Source organism: Callithrix jacchus, chromosome 4 (genome assembly GCF_049354715.1).
Source record: "Callithrix jacchus isolate 240 chromosome 4, calJac240_pri, whole genome shotgun sequence".
Classification (NCBI taxonomy): Eukaryota; Metazoa; Chordata; class Mammalia; order Primates; family Cebidae; genus Callithrix; species Callithrix jacchus.
The window spans coordinates 144,589,357-144,604,537 of record NC_133505.1 but is presented as its reverse complement, the minus strand read 5'-3'; the positions used below and the strand labels follow the sequence as shown (position 1 = coordinate 144,604,537).

Genomic DNA, 15,181 nt, shown 5'->3' with positions numbered 1-15,181 from the left:
GAGACCTTCACAGCTAACTGAAGTGTAGAAATAGAATGTCCCATCACTTAGCTATACTTCCGTCCTTCTCGTCTCCTACACAACTACACCATCACCACCAGCAACTGGTCAATATTGAAGGAGCTTCTTTTCTTTGCCAGGCATTATGGATACAAAGATTAAAAAAGAGAGAGACTGTAATCTTGACCTCAGGAACTACGGAGGAAATGGACATCCAAATATACCAAATGGGTCTAACAAGGACAAAAAAAAAGCTGGTGTAGCCAGATGGGCAGGGACTTGTCTTGCCTCAGGGACAAATTTGCAGTGGTGATGACTTCCTTTCATTCTTAGCTTTACTCCTATTACTTCCCTGATTTCTTTTACTTACAAGTGACATTGTCTAAATGGCAGAGACTTGAAGTTCTCTTGATGAGGTGCTGAGATGTTCAGAAGGGAGGTATCCTGTTTAACCAACAGATCATTTATGGATCCGGAGAGGCTCTTACTCAGCATACACTTCATCTATTTCCTTCCCCCAAGAAAGAGGGAATATTTGCATCTTCTCCATTCCTTCTTCCAGGGCAGGAATCTTCTGTTCCATATGCAACATCTTCTGGCAGTGTTGCCCTCTTTCTATCCTTGTCTACTACAATAACAAACAGCTGTTGCTGAGGCATTGCTGTTGACGTGTTACCTTTGAAATCTCCCGCCTGTTATGGAATCAGCCTCTTCCAGATCATGGATCATTATCATCTGGTTGACAAGCATCCCTGTTGCTATGGAGACCCAAAAGGAATCAGGCATGGTGTCTGCCTGCATCATCACCCCCGTGGTGGGGAGGGAAAAACAAGGACTCTTCTGTGCGTCATACGTGGCTGTCCTGGGGCAGGCTGCCACCAGACTTTTCCTGCGGGTAAAACCTAAACAGATGATCAGCTGTAGATAATATCAAGAGCTGTGTTTGATATGTTAATAGTGACTGCCATACTTCCACAATGAAGAACAGGATGGGAAGAAAACACGGTAGTCACCAGACTTGGGAGGAGAGGGTTTGTGTTCACATAAACACAGCCTCACGTCACTGGTCGCCACCACAAACGTCTCTGTTCACTGTTTTGTTCTCGAAGTTCATCTTTGTGCTCATCGTCTGATCTTGAATTTCTACATAACTTTCTCGGCTTATATGCCCTGTGGCAAGCGCAGCAAGCACTGATTCCTGTTTCTAAACTTGTAGACTATCATCCATACATCTTACAGCTGTCACTTTTAACCAGGTAACAGCAGCACTTTGTCGCTGCTTTTTAATCTCAGCTTAGGTGAACAGGACCCTGGAATTAAAGTTGTTGATTTATTCAGTAGGGTGTTCTCAATTAATTTGGCTAGATTTCTACATGATTCAAAATCGAACAAGTAGAAATGCATGCTTACATGTCTAAGAAATGCAGATTTTAAAACAATAAACACTTTTTTTTCTTCTGTGTTTGGGGAGAAGAAATGAAGGAAACATCAAGGTTGCTTTAAGGGGTGACGACTCCAAAAATAAGAATATGTAATTATGGCAGAGAGGGCATTGGTCAGAGTTGATGGGGCTTGTGCACATACAAACATTTTAACAGTTCTAATACTTTGTGTACACTCTTGCAATGAAGTGATGACTTCGTTAATTGATTGAATAATATTTATGCAACGCTACTATGTGCTATAGAACTAAGATTAGTCTCTTAAAATCTTAAGATTCTGAAACTATTACGATGAATAATCACCATTTGTAAAAGTAAAATGTACTAATCTAATAATTTTGAATGTACAATAAACTGAAAAAGCAGGGGAACATCCTATAAAATGTCACTCAGGGATGACCACCACTAGCAGAATGAAGTATATTCCTGCTTTTTGTGGAGTGCGTGCGTGCGTGTGTGTGTGTGTGTGTGTGTGTGTGTATAAGCAAAGCTAACAATATACTATTTTAATAATTCGGCATTTATTTTTTTCTTTTGCTTAAGTTAATAACATAACCACTTTCTCATATCACTACAAACTCTTCATGAACAATCGTATTAATGATTATTTAATATTTATCTTACTTGTAACAAAGACTTTTTTTTCATCAACACACTGCATGGATAACAGATTTATTTTTTAAGTCAAAAATCTTTCTTGGCTACACTGACCAATGTTCCTGGTCTTTTGTTTGTTTGCTTGCTTTTTTTGAGACAGAGTCTCGCTCTGTCACCCAGGCTGGAGTTCAGTGGGATGTTGGCTCACTGCAACCTCTGCCTCCCTGGTTCAAGCCATTCTCCTGCCTCAGCTTCCTGGGTAGCTGGGATTACAGGCATGTGCTAACATGCCCAGCTAATTTTTGTATTTTTAGTAGAGACGGGGTTTTACCATGTTGGTTAGCTGGCCTCAAAGTCCTGATTTTAAGTGCTCCGCCTGCCTCAGCCTCCCAAAGTGTTGAGATTATAGGTGTGAGGTACTGTGCACAGCCACTAACCAATGTCCTTTAGAAAAGTTAACCTCATTCATGTTTGGGGATGTCACTCCCATTCCCTTGGAGATATAAGCACAAACTCAGACATACATCACAAACCATAGAGACCATAGAGGTGTGTCCAACATGACCACCATCCCTCGTTCCCTTGTGGTGGTAGCGGTCCTCCTGATGGGCCAGGCCTTTGTATCTTCACTGATGAATTCAAGACACAGCACCTTGGATTTATCCCTCCACAACACCACACAGCCATCCTGCCATGTGAGAAGCCTCTGCTTCCTGGTGGTGGGCCACTCCCTAACTCCATTATGAGCACCTAGTATGTGTCAAACACTGACCTAGGTCAGAAAGAAGCCAAACAAAAGGCAGATAAAATTCTTTTGTTTTTTGAGAATGAGTCTCACTCTGTCATCCAGGCTGGAGTGCAGTGGTGCAATCTGGGCTCACAACTACAACCTGCTCCTGCCATGCTCCAACAATCCTCCCACCTCAGCCTCCCAAATAGCTGGGACCACAGATGTATACCACCACACCCAACTAAGTTTTTGTAATTTTGGTAGAAATGAAATTTTACCATATTGGCCAGGCTGGTCTCGAACTCCTGGCCTCAGGTGATCCTCAGCCTCCCAAAGTGCTGGGATTACAGGTGTGAGCCACCATGCCCATCCACAAGGTGGATATAATTCTTAACCCTTGCAGAGTTTACAGTCTGGGAGGAGATAAACTTTTAATCAAATAATTGTGACATTTGCTACAGGAGTGCATAGCAGAGGGGACCTAACCAGAGAATGTGACATTTAAAGTAACACGTGAAAAATATGTAAAATTAATCACAAGAAGAGGAGGAAAGCAGCTCCACTATGTCTCCTGCGAGGTTTAATCTTCCCAACAGATGCTTGGACTCTCTTTATCACCACTTAGAAATAGGAGGATGCAGTTAACTTAGGTTATTTTTTCCCCTCCTGGACTTTCAATATGTTGTTCCCTTTTTCCGGAACACATTATGGTACTTTCTTGAAGGAGCAAGATTCTTTTACTGCCCTTGTTTCTGCTTCTTGAAATATTATTCAGAATATTTCGTCTGCCATCCCTTGCTTCTGGTTACTTTCACATGGTTTTCACGCGTTGGTTTGAATGTCACCTCTCCTTCTGGCTACGTCCCTCTGCTGTGCATTCCTGTAGCAAGTGTAATAACTACTTGATTAGATGTTCATCTCCTTTCAGCCTGCAGTTCCTCCCAGTGCTGGAAGGAATCATCTGTTCTGTGTTTGGCTTCTGCTCTAGCTCATTGTTTGACACATATTAGGTACTCGAAAAATATTGAAATGAACAGTGGGCATTTAGGGTGCTTCCATTTTTTTAAATAAGCAATGATGAAATGAACATGTTTTATGCATGATGTCCATATTTTGGAATTTTTAAATTACTTTCTGACGATAAGTTCTTGGAAGTAGAATTACTAAGTCAAAGGATGCAAACACTTAGCATCCTCTTGGGAAACAGCACATTGCTTTTCAGAAAGTTTTATGCTCTTATAAGCAGTGTATGAGATTTCCTGTTTCATTGTGCTCTTATCAGCATGATTAGGCAAAGAAATTGTTTTTGCTAACTTGATATTAAGAAAAATTCTCTACTGCTCTTCCAATGTCACCTTTGTTAAGTAACAAGATAACCATTTTCCATCTGTTTTTTATTTATTGATATTTCCTCTATTGTGAGTTGTCTTATGTCCTTTGCCCATTTTTATTCTGCAATCTTCATGTTTTTCTAATCAGTTTTTATAAGATCTTTATGTTTCAAATATGTTAGATTATTGTCTCTTCTTTTTACTGTAGAGTTTTCTATGTGGATGTTTGCATTGTAGTCTGTACCCTTCTTAATCTTTAGAAGTTTACCATTTTTCTGTGGTCAGGTCTGTTACCATTTCTCATGGGATTTCTTACGAGACAAACCCACAGTGATCTTCACCAGCAGTGATCAAATAAATATTCAACTATTATTTTGGCACGTATACAATTTGATTTCTTTGCCTGTGTGTGTTTGTGCGCATGTGTGTACTTGTGTATGTGCATTTATGTGCACATGCACTTGACACTCATCCACTGATAATTTAATTTGTCATCTGGCAGGAGGGGAGGGTTTTCTTTTGCTGAAAGGACTCAGCAATTGTCTCACCGTCTCAAAAAACTAAACCAAACCAAAACAAAAACAATGCATAGCCTGTGAATAGATAACTGCTAAAAAGTGAGTGCTATGGCAAGAGACAGATTAGTGTTCCTAGATAATCATTCCTAATATTCAGGAGACCCAAGTGTCTATGGTGATAGTTTCTTCTTTTACACAACATCGCAGAGTTGTACAAAATGGGGAATGCCAGTCTTAATTAAGACAAGAGCCGACAAAGTGTTTCCTTCACAGGAAGCCACTAGCCATGTACTCAGAACGGTGTGGGGAAGAGACATCTTTATATTAAACTAATTTGCTCTTGCTTGCTTTCTTGTTCACCTTCTTGCTCACCAGCTTTTGACTCCATTATATTATAGTTCTTGCAAGTTCGTCCCTGAGAAAATCAGAGTCACAGAATTTAACTTCTCAAGTTGTAAAGCATTGCCAATACTAATTTGATGGACTTTCCATAAATCAATATTGGAAACAGAAACAGATGATTATTTGTATATTTCAAGAAGCAGAAACAATGGAAGTAAAAGCATCTTACTGCTCCAGGAAAGTAGCATAGCTTATGTCAGAGTGCTACAGGATTGAAATGGAAACATTTTAATCCCCATACCCTGCTCCCAAAATGTGGATATGTATTTTCCAAAACTGATGAATTCAACCTTTATCCAGAACTCAAAGGCAACGTCCCTCCCCAAGCCAAATTCTAGACAAATGTAATTCATATTCTTTTAAAAAAAATTCTATAGAAATTTTTGCCTCTGGGTGTGTGTTAGGGGAAAGGGGTTACAGGTATTTAGAATGTCCTGAGGTGGTGTAGGTTTATTAGCAAGTAATGGATAACAAGTAGCAGAGAGACCCCCACCTTAAAGAATACAACACACCTGTAATCCCAGCATTTTGGGAGGCCAAGGTGGGCGGATCACCTGAGGTCGGGAGTTTGAGACCAGCCTGACCAACATGGAGAAACCCTGTCTCTACTAAAAATACAAAATTAGCCAGGCGTGCTGGCACATGCCTGTAATTCCAGCTACTCGGGAGGCTGAAGCAGGAGAATTGCTTGAACCTGGGGGGCAAAGATGGCAGTGAGCTGAGAACGTGTCATTGCACTCCAGCTTGGGCAACAAGAGTGAAACTCCATCTCAAAAAAAAAAAAAAAAAAAGAATACAGAGCCTCATACCCAGCTCTACTCCCCAGTTCCCATCTCCCTTACCTGCTCTTCTTTTCCTTTTCTCCACCATGCTTTTCATCCTCTAACAGGCTATTATTTCACTTGTTCTGCTTATTGTCTGTTGTCTGTCTCCTTCTCCCTGAAAACTGGGATTCTTACCTGTTTTATGCACTCATGTATTGCGTGTACCCAGTACTATGTCTGGCACATGACAAGGCACTCTGTCAATATTTGTTGAGCTCAATTTAATTAACTTGAATCCCTGAAAAGAGCAGGGTTCTGAGGAGGTGGAGAGTCCTTCGGCTCAATGGTGTCATGTAGGACCCAGCTCTTCATAACTCTATTTTTTTTTTTTTTTATGTTGGCTGTATCCTAAGTCAGATTCCTTCTGTGGCTCCTAAATGACTCTTGCTCCTTATTCAAATACAACAAGAGGGACAGGGGGACTTCATCTTGTATTCCAAAGCAGAGATCCTGAGACTCACGCTGAACAGTTGTGCTTAGCTGACAGTCACTGTGGCCAAGGGCGACAGACGTGCTGATGGCTTCACCCAGAACACTGTTTCCTCCTTGCTGCCACATGTTCCCTTCTTGCCACTCAGATGGAATTAGCCTTTCAGGTATGGTGCGGATCCCCAAACAGAAATCGAGGGCTGCTGGAGAGGGAAACGTGGAGAACGGATGTCCACACTACTTGACAAACAAGAACAGGTTAATCCGTTAAAAGTTTACCACTATAGGCAAACAGAATTTGGAGAATCCCCTCCCCATTCTACCTAGTTTATGTGACTAGAGATGAGATTAGACTCAGTTTAGGAGACTAGACTGAGTTAACATTCTCCTTTGTGGGACGAATTTGAGATTTCCTAAGGGTGGAAGAAATCTCCTCAAAGAATTCAGGAGAGAGCAAACCAACAAGATGCTGACCTTGAGAATCAAGACAGTATTTCTCTTCGCTTTTTCTGTGGATCTAACTTACCAGAGTTTATGCTGGGCACACCAGACACTGCTTCTTCTTCATCTCCAGGGATTTGTTGTCCCAGTTAGGCAGCGGCGTACAGAGGCTGTGAGTTGCAGCCCGCGGCCAGGAACACCGGTGCCTCCCCAAGCTGCTCCTGCCAAGTCAGAGATCGTCCCCTAGAGAGGCCCACTGTGATAACTGGTTCGTTCCCATGCCCTTCCCCATCCCTGTATTACTCACCCAGTACTCACTCTCCAAGTGGAATACTGTAATTTGGCCATCCATAATTCCATAATGCAGGGAGTGGGTTGCTACCGGTAGGTCCTGGGAAGTGGTGCGGTTTCCTAGGTTATGAATGAAGTTGGCCTATCTGCCAGAGAGCATAATTCCGTCTCCAGGATCTGAGGCTCCTTTCTTCTCAGCATAAAGGAAGCACTCTCGTTTTCTAATACCTCAGCCTAAAAAAGTAATAGAAGTGATCATTATTTTCATGACTACAGCTGGCTCCTCAGAACAATATTGTTCCTTTGGAGCAGTATAAATTAATCAGCCGTGACAGCCTCTGAGGATGAAATATGACCACCTATCCATGCATGGCATGGACTGTTTTGCCAACTCTGGCTATTTTGACAACTCCATTTGTCTCCCATTTCCTCCCATTTTTTTCTTTCCATTTCAGTCACACTGGCCTTTAACTTGCTAAAATAATTCCAAAGTATCTCCTTCCTTGGGTCTGAGACTGCCCAGATTCAAATTCCACCTTCACCTCTTAGTAGCTGTGTGTTAACCCTTCTGTGCTTCATCTCGTACCTCTGTTAAGCGGGGTTAACAATAATTCATACATAGGGCTGTGTTAGGATCAAAGAATATAATACATGTAAAGTTCTTAGAATGTTACTGGTTTATAGTAATGGCTCAAAATATTAACTCCTCCTCCTCTTTGTATCACCCCCATCCTCCCCAACAAATCTCTTCTAAAATCCCCTCCCCTTCCTTTTTCCAAGTCTAGATTTCTAATATGCTCTATTTGTCATGATTATATCAACTGTCATGACTGTGGAGACTTTTTCTGACCATCTGATCAAAAGTAGCTCCTTTGTTACTTTCTCTCACACCTCTCTGCCTGTTTCCTTTATAGCACTTACCTCAATTTATGGTTATGTATTTATTTGCTTTTATTGCTTGGTCATCATCTTTCTCCATGACTAGGCGGAAAATTTTATGGTGACAGAGTCCTTAGGGGTTTCATTAATCCCTGTGCTTATTAATGTAGGCATCTACACAGAGGAGGCAATCAATACATTATCAGGAATGAAAGCCTACATCCTCTGAGCAGTCTGCAGCCTACAAAGAGAAACTGAAATTCTGAATTATAACTCTGCAATATGCTGGAGCAGAAGCCACATTGCTGGGCATCAGTGCTGGGTACCCTCCTTGTGGTTGGCATGAGGGGACGGGGGAAGGAAGCTTAAAAGAGAATGTCATGTTACTTGGACATCTGCAGCTTTCCTGAGCCTCAGCAGTGGAAGTACATGGAAGGGGCAAACAGGAGATACTGCTGGCCAGCCAGTGGCCAGAAAAAGCCATGGGCCAGCTCAGAGGAGGGATGTTATTCATCAGTACCTGGGAGACACCTTGCAGGGACCTAAAGAAATACCTGAAAGATACCTTAGAGTACCTTTAGGTCCACCATCCCCAGGCTATGGAAAAAACCAGGGAAATTTGAGTTGGGGTGGTTCCTGTTATCTGTGCAGTCTGGTTAGGCCAGGGGAAACTTGAATGACAGTATTCACACTATCATGGCCAGGACTCAACCCTGTGTACAGAGTTGACGGAAATATTCCGGTGAAGGCCCATACCAGTCACCGGGGAAGAAAGAGCAGTTATCAATACTTCCATCTCAGTGCCTGTGCGGCCTCCACTGGGGGCTTGGACCTTAACAGGCTGCAGGGAGTATTGGTGGGGAAAATGAATCATTTTCGATTATGCTGAACCTTTAAAGAAATCATACTTCCAGCACTAGCCAACAGTAAAGGATGTTAAATATGTTTCTGTTATAAGAACGGGAGGGAAAGGGGCCCTCTGAGAAGCACATTTAGGACCCTGGGAAATTGTTCACACCACTACTTTTAATGGAGAGGACATCAACCTGAGAGGAAGTCATACCTGCATCTATCTTATCCTTTAATTTGTTTCATTTAAAAAAATAAATAACAGGAGTGTATAAAATAAAATGTAAACAACCCTCTCTTTCTCCCACTGCTCTGCTAGTCTGATTCCTTAGAGGTAGCCACTATTAAAATAGGACTTCTGCTGGATGCAGTGGCTCATGCCTGTAATCCCAACACTGTGGGAGGCCGAGGTGGATGGATCACCTGAGGTCTGGAGTTCAAGACCAGCCTGGGTAACATGCTGAAACTCCTAAAAACACAAAAATCAGCTGAGCATGGTGGCACATGCCTGTAATCCCAGCTACTCGGCAGGCAGAGACACGAGAATTGCTTGAGCCTGGGAGGTGGAGGTTGCAGTGAGCCAAGACAGCGCCATTGCACTCCAGCCTGGGCAACAGACCAAGACCCCGTCTCAAAACAAAAACAAAAACAGAAACAGGCCTGCAGGCATTCTTTCTCGCTGTCTATGGACATGCATGTATACATAGCTCCAGTCCCTACCTATGCACACATGAGAATTCTTTTACAGGGATCATATTGTGAACACCTTTTGTGGATACAAGGATTGCCCCCTTCCCTCCTTCCCATGTCGGCAGTGTCTCCATGTTCAGATCTTGCACTTTATCCAGTCATCTTTTTATTGAAAGACATTCCCTAATTGGTAGGTAAGCTGCTTTCAATATTTCCTGACTACAAACTGCTACATTGAATGTCCTGGTACATCTATCTGTAGACTGCATTCCTCTGTGTGTAATTACTGGGTCAAAGTCATATGCAGTGAAAATTCCAACAGCCAGATTGGGATCACAATTCTGCTTGGAAGTGTTAACATGGGCATCCTAACACCTTTGAATTAAGTTTGGACCAGCTAATCTTCGAAGTCCCTTCTTACTCTAACATGTTTTGAGTCTAAGATTTCCAGCCTCCTCTAGATGGTGGCTGCTTGAAGCTGATTTTTATACTGGGTTTTAGAAATGATTCTCTCCCTAGAAGCAAGACAGGGAGAAGAAGGATTAAAAGCAAATGAATAAATGCAGCTGAAAATGAACATGTATTTCATGGGAATTGGATGGAATTAAGCCAAGGTGGACTGAATACACTTCACATCATGAAAGGATAGATCTAAAAGTGGTGTGTTTGCCATGAGCAATCTATAGAGATGTTTGATCTTGAGTGTCTTGAGATTTAGAGATGAGTGTTCTCAGTACTTAATGGAGGGCACTAGACCAGGATTGGCACTAACCCAACCCATAGCCTTTGAGCCATAGTCCCTGTAACTGTGTCATCGGCTGGTTTCATAAGAGAACATGGCTAAACCTACCTAATCCTTGGTTGGGGATCCTTTCAGGAAAATCCAGGGTGCTGCTGAAGTTCTGTAGGTGACTCAGGTAGTGGAATTCTGCTTTTGAGTCAAAATAGAATTTTGGCTTTGCCTTGTTAGGGGTTTAGTCACTGGAATTAATTCTCTAAGGTCATATTTAAGTAGGCACAAAAATTGTCACAGAACATGTTACCTTAAAAGGTGACCACATTTTAACTGAAAGATTCACAAGACTTTCCTTTATGATTCCAGGTTTTTAGTTGATGATGTGGTTACTCACCTCCTTTCTAGGAATAATAGGTTCAGCTTTAGAAAATGACCATCATACTTCCATCCATAAATCAGAAACAACTACGATGTCCAAACCCTTTGATAGGGTCTTCCTAAATGAAAGCCAATGGAGAATCTTGGAGCAATTCATTCTAAATAATTGGTGAAGCTTCTCCTTAATAAAAATGCAGAGCTTTCCAATTTAATTCAATAGTACTAGGTACCCGTTCTACATTACCGATTTTTTTTTCTTCTTCTTTTTCAAAGACTAGTCAAGTGAAGCAGTGGGAGTGGAGAAGGAACAAAGACCAATTTTTTTTTTTTTAAGATGGAGTCTCATTCTGATGCCCAGGCTGGCGTGCAGGGGTGCAATCTAGGCTCACTGCAACCTCTGCCTCCTGGGTTCAAGCAATTCTCCTGCCTTAGCCTCCCAAACAGCTGGGATTACAGGCACCTGCCACCATACCAGGCTAATTTTTTTTTGTATTTTTACTAGAGATGGGATTTCACCGTGTTAGCCAGGCACGAGTGGCTCATGCCTGTAATCTCAGCACTTTGGGAGGCCGAGGCAGGCAGATCACGAGGTCAGGAGATCAAGACCATTACTGAGATTTTTAAACTGTTATAAAATGAACATTTGAAGGGCACCCATATATCACTAGGCCTTATGAGAAGAAATTAAAACACACACACACACACACACACACACACACACACACACACCCTGAAATCTTGTATTTAAAGAAGACATATAAACATACCTACAAGTGCAGATCCAAATTTTCCAAAACAAGATGCCAAGAATAACTTCATTGAATGTTGTAAAGATACAACCCTAATCAACACATATCCTTTTTTATCATGGGCTTAAAAGTGCTGATCTAAAATGTTAATGGCTACATTTATTTCTCCAACACAAATCCATAATATCACCAATCCAGAAAAATTGGCATAGAGAAGTAGTTGGCTACACACATGCTATTTATTATTCACCTGATAGGCGACCGTGTCCTGTTTAGAATCCCCAAATGATTTGTAAATTATTATATTGAGTTTAGATTATTATTTCCATGTTTAGCCAACTGTTTATCCAAATGAGGATTACTGTATTAGCATATTAAGTGAAAGCGTGTTAAGCCTGCTTGGGCCTAATAGTGAAAACGTGTCCCAAAGACGAAAAAAAAAAACTAAACTAAAAACAGGCTAGGCATGGTGGCTCATGCCTGTTATCCCAGCACCGTGGGAGGCTGAGGTGGGAGGATTGCTGGAGTCCAGGAGTTCAAGGCTGCAGTGAGCTATGATCATGCCGCTGCATGCCAGCCTGGGCAACGGAGCAAGACCTTGTCTCTAAAAAAACAAAAATAATAAAAACAAACAAACCCAAAAACATCAGATGAGATAGGCTGGTTTTAATGTTCCTTTATCTTCTTTTAATGAGAATGACTTTAAACCCCCAAATAGTAAAATAATATACAGGATATTTGCAGAAGGCAAAAGTGACCTCCAAACTCCTCTAAGAATAGACGTTGTTTATTCTTGTTTAAGCCTCCAACTTCCTCATTATTTTGATCCAATGAGTTCCCCAATCCACGAAGTTTCCTTATTTGTATATTAAACCCACCCTCTCTACCCTCATAGCTCTTTTCCTGTAAATTTGAAATTCCTTTTCAACTTTACTTGCATCATTTTGATTCAAGAACACGCACTCAGTCTTAACCATTTGCCTTACGGAAGACATCCCAGAAGCGTGGCTCAAAGGAAGAAGCCCCTTGACCAAAGGGGTTGCCCGGATAAATGATTCATTGCTTAAAGGGATGGACTTTTTAAAATGTCATTTTTATTTTGGAATGTAGGAAACTGGTTTCCCTGTCTTTTGAAGCATCATCACAGCGGCATAAACTGAGGAGCAAAGCTTATAAGCTTTGCTTTGAACTGTGAGGTTTTAAATGAACAGGGTGGGGGAAACAATATCCCACCAGGAGAGAGGTCTGATCGCTCAAGCCTATCCTTCGCTCTCCCGGTGGCCTCACATGCAGGCGCAGCCTCGCTAAGTGTGCTGTGCAGCCGCGACGTGACTCACAGTCAGCTAACAGAGCAGGAAGTCACCTGACGACAGATGGGAAAGTCCAGAGTAGATTGAATGTACTTTTTAAGAAAAGGAAATAAAGGAGGCACTTTGTAGGGCTGTGTCACAAGGTTAGAAACCCCAATTATGTTTAAATGATAGTTCTCTGCAAGGCACTAGCCTGGGAATGCATTCATCTGTATATCAAGTAATTACTACAATATTGCAAGTTAAGTAAGTACATTTTAGTCATTTAATAAAGAACAGCATTCTTGATTGGAAGGATGAAATTATACAATCTTCACTGGGTTGGGTTAAATAATAAATTCATTTCTGGGGTCTTGGCAGGGACAATCATATGCCAAATTGTGAAGCAGAGCACTGTCCCTGTCAGTGTGGTCATCTGCTATGAGGAATTCTTTCCTTGTCCCAGGGGTTTAGGGAGAGAAATTGAAGTGTTTTAGTTAATCAGTAAACCCAGAAATATATGAAGACCTGTTGTATGCCAAGTCTTCACAAGGGAGTATAGGGCAAATAGACAGGAAAAGATTCTTGAGGAGCTCTATCTATCTAGTTGGGGACAACAAGATGTAAGCATTTGGGAAGGTAAGTAACGGTGTAAGAGTTGTTTCAAGAAGAACATAATGGATTACAAAATAGCAATGTCAAGAGGATGTGTTGTGGACATTCAGAGAAGGGGAGGTGAGTGTGGGCAAGGTGGGTAAGATAAGTTTTTGTGCAAACAGTGGGTCTAGAGCTATGCTACACTTTTAAAGCAGACAACATCTCTAGGTAAATAGCAAAGTCCAAATCAGTTATCCTAGCAATGGCAGCAGCCAAGCAGATATTTGCATGGGTTGATGGTGCAGGTCCACAAGTCTAAAGATCTGGGTTAATCCTTGTTGAGAAAGACTATTGAACAAAGGTGCCTCTGTTTCCTCATCTGTAAAATGGGTGCAAAAAATGTCCAACCTGCCATCCAGGTTAAAGAATTCTGTGAATCCCAGTGTAAATTATAACTCACATAAAAACCTTAAGCTGTTGTTAATGGTAATGTATGCTGATTTTAGGAATACAGTTTTGCTTATAGAGATACTGCTTGACTTTAAGGACCAAAATGGTACTTTAAACAGCCATAGATAAATTATGAGCAAGAGTTCGAGGTAGGGGTGCTAAGTGTAAATATCAAATTGCAACATGCAGGTGACCAGTGAGCACTTGCAGTGGATTGCTCTGGGGTCTTGCTAGAAACAGGATGAGGACATTTGCTTATAAATACTATAACTAATACAGGTATAATCTTTCTTTTTTCTTTCTTTCTTCCTTTCTTTTTCTTTCTTTTTTTCCCTCCTTCCTTCCTTCTTCCTTTCTTCCTTTCACCTTCCTCCCTTCCTCCCTCCCTCCCTCCCCTTCCTTCCCCCCCCCCCCCCCCGCCTCCCCTTCTCTTCTTTTGTCTTGATGGAGTCTCACCCTATTGCCCAGGCTGGAGTGCACTGGTGCAATCTCAGCTCACTGCAACCTCCCAGGTTCAAGTCATTCTCCTGCCCCAGCCTCCTAAGTAGCTGGTATTACAGGTACACACCACTACACCCAGCTAATATTTTTTTGTAGCTTTAGTAGAGATGGGTTTTGCCATGTTGGCCAGGCTACAGGGATAATCTTTCCAAGGATCTTTTTGTTTTCTCTGGCTGTGAAGATTGCTGTCTGTGTCCTATATGAACATTACATGTTTAATTGGAACTTACAGAACTTGCACATTGCATGGTATATATTAAGAGCCTAATATTGAATGGGGAGCCCATAATAAAGAGCCCAGATATTGAATGGGGAAGTTTTCTAGATTTAAGACTCAGTTTGATAATCATTGCTTTTAATTTGGGGAGTGGGAAGCATGTTTTTTTCTAACATGGTAGGAAAATAATAATAGAAGCTTTTTTTTCTCTTAACATGATAGAAAAATAATTGATGTGTTTGTAGTGGGATCAAAATTCACACACTGTGAATCACATGTGCATAAATAAAAAATAAAGAAATGCATCTCTATTTTCTTTCACTGAGTTCAATTTGACCAGAGCCCCTGTTTGCATTGACAACAGGGTCTTGGCAATTTCCATTCTTTCCAGGCAAAAATGGTTCTTTGGGGGTATTCAGTCCACTGAAAGTCAAAACCCTCTTCCAGGGCAGCTTCTCCCCTCCCAAGAGTTCCTGTCTCCCTCCTTCTATTCCTAGAGGAGAGGATTATGGGCTGGCAGAGGGAGGAGGACCTCTGGCCCTGTATTGCCTTCTGCAGACTGTGGCTTCTGCTAAGGAGCCTGCTCTCTGAGCTCTGCTGTGCATAGTGGAGTGATTAGCCCCAAGCACCTCAGGTGCTGAGCTGGGGCTCCTAGTAGATGTCAGGGGCCTGCTTACAGCATCCACATAGGCCTGGACTCTGCACCCTGTCCCTATCTAGTCCGATGGCTCTACTTGCACCTATATCCTCCCTCCTGCCCCCACCTCATCCTCCTATTGCTGTCTTATTTCTATTGCAGCATGTGAGACCCTGGGAGCTGCCCCAGGCTGTTTCTCCAGTT

At 41.9% G+C, this 15,181-nt stretch overlaps 1 long non-coding RNA gene across 1 annotated transcript; it reads right to left on the bottom strand.

Annotated features, from left to right (window-relative positions):
- Positions 1 to 1,154: 1,154 nt before the first annotated feature.
- Positions 1,155 to 7,296, bottom strand: LOC103792643 (uncharacterized). The gene is made up of 4 exons (XR_619516.5): positions 7,022 to 7,296; positions 6,800 to 6,935; positions 2,564 to 6,510; positions 1,155 to 1,310 (listed from the first exon to the last, which is right to left on the bottom strand). It is a non-coding gene; the product is annotated as an uncharacterized LOC103792643 (long non-coding RNA).
- Between the last annotated feature and the right edge of the window lie 7,885 nt (positions 7,297 to 15,181).